Genomic DNA, 2,364 nt, shown 5'->3' on the forward strand with positions numbered 1-2,364 from the left:
ATGACATGTGCATAATTAAACTAATACCAAATACACAGAGGCAAAACCCTAGCTCTGATATCAGTTTGTTGGTTGCTACTCGGAAAACCTAATGGTTCCACTATACAAAAATTTTGTACAAAGGTCTGAACCTTTTCCTAGCTACCATGTGTTCTTTTAAATTAAACTTGGATCGCCTACGGAACTTAACACGTTTGATCCAAAATTTAATCTATTTGTTCTTTTAAGTTTAGACTTGGATCTCCTACGAAACTTAACACTTTCGATCCAAATCACCTAGGTTATTAATTCTATTAAATATTAATTTCCAAAATTGGCTTCCAGTACTGACGTGGCGAGGCACATGACCTTCTTGGATATGGGAACAACCACCACCGACTAGACAAAGCCTTTTAAGGAAAACTAATATTTAATTTCCTTAAATAACTTTAGGTCAACCGAAAAGAACAATCAAATCACAAGGAAAAGAAAAACAAAAAAAAATACAAATTCGAAAACTATTTCGAAATACTAGAATCACAAGCCTCTTGTATTTGGTATTATTTCCAAAAATAACTAGTATGATGCGGAAAGGAAAAATACTAGTTATACCTTTTAGAAAGATCTCTTGATTTTCTACCGTATTCCTCTTCTAACCTCGGACGTTGTGTGGGCAACGATCTTCCAAGATGAGGACCACCTAGCACCTTCTTCTTCCTTCAAGTTTCGGCCAAGCACCAAAATCCAAGGATGAAGAACTTTTTCCACCAACTAAGCTCCAAGGGATGCAAGCTTTCTCTCCTTCTTCTTCTTCTTCTCCAAGTAGTATCCGGCCACCACAAAAGCTCCAAGCAAGGAAGAGTTTCGGCCACCACAAAGAGGAAGAGAGGGAGAGAAGATGGCCGGCCACAACACCAAGGAAAAGAGGGAGAGAATAATAGAGGTTGTGTCTCATGAAGGCACCCTAACCCCCTCTTTTATATTCCTTAGCTTTGGTAAATAAGGAAATTAATTACAATAAAATTTCCTTAATTTTCCTTGACATCAATTAATTAAGAAAAATTAAATAAAATTTCCTAATCAATTATGTAATGGCCGGCCACCTCATGGAGAGCAAACAAGATAATTTTTAATCAACAATTAAAAATTCCTTATTTGTCTTCGGAAATTTTTTAAAAAATAAAATTTTCCTTTAAAATCCCTTCATGGTTGATAAAAAGAAATTTCTATAATTTTAATTTTTCAACATGTGAATAATTTACAAAGAGAAAAAATAAAATATCTTTCTTATCTACAAATAAGGAAAGAGATCTAATCTCTTTTCTTAATCTTTTGTAGAAGAGATATTTTAATTCTAATTCTCTCCAATAAATTATATCTTCCACATAAGAAAATTTTAAAATTAAAATTCTTTTAAATTTAATGGGGGCCGACCACCTAAACTTGGGTTCAAGCTAGGGTCGGCCACCCATGAATCAAGGCTTGGCCGGCCCTAGCCTGATCCACAAGCTAGCTTGGCCGACCCCTTATCATGGGTATGAAGGTGGGTATAGGTGGGTATAGTACTCTATAAATAAGAGGCTACGATAGGGACCGAGAGGAGGAATTGATTTTGGTCTCCCGATAAAATTAAGCATCCCGTGTTCGCCCCGAACACACAACTTAATTTTATCAATAATAATTCATTCCACTAGAGAACTATTATTGAACTACCGCACCAATCCCAAATTACATTTTTGGGCTCCTTCTTATTATGAGTGTGTTAGTCTCTCTGTGTTTAAGATGTCGAATGCCCACTAATTAAGTGAGTTACTGACAACTCATTTAATTAATATCTTAATCCAAGAATAGTACCGCTCAACCTTATCGTCATGTCGGACTAAGTCCACCTGCAGGGTTTAACATGATAATCTTTATGAGCTCATCTTGGGGACATTATCAACCTAGATTACTAGGACACAGTTTTCTTCTATAATCAACAACACACACTATAAGTGATATCATTTCCCAACTTATCGGGCTTATTGATTTATCGAACTAAATCTCACCCATTGATAAATTAAAGAAATAAATATCAAATATATGTACTTGTTATTATATTAGGATTAAGAGCACACACTTCCATAATAACTGAGGTCTTTGTTTCTTTATAAAGTCAGTATAAAAGAAACGGCCTCTAATGGTCCTACTCAATACACTCTAAGTGTACTAGTGTAACTATATAGTTAAGATAAACTAATTCCTAATTACACTACGACCTTCCAATGGTTTGTTCCTTTCCATTTTGATCGTGAGCTATTGTTTATAATTTATAAGGTACTGATAACATCATCTTCTGTATGTGACACCACATACTATGTTATCTACAATATAAATTAATTGAAC

This window comes from Zingiber officinale, chromosome 3B, assembly GCF_018446385.1.
Source record: "Zingiber officinale cultivar Zhangliang chromosome 3B, Zo_v1.1, whole genome shotgun sequence".
Taxonomy (NCBI): Eukaryota; Viridiplantae; Streptophyta; class Magnoliopsida; order Zingiberales; family Zingiberaceae; genus Zingiber; species Zingiber officinale.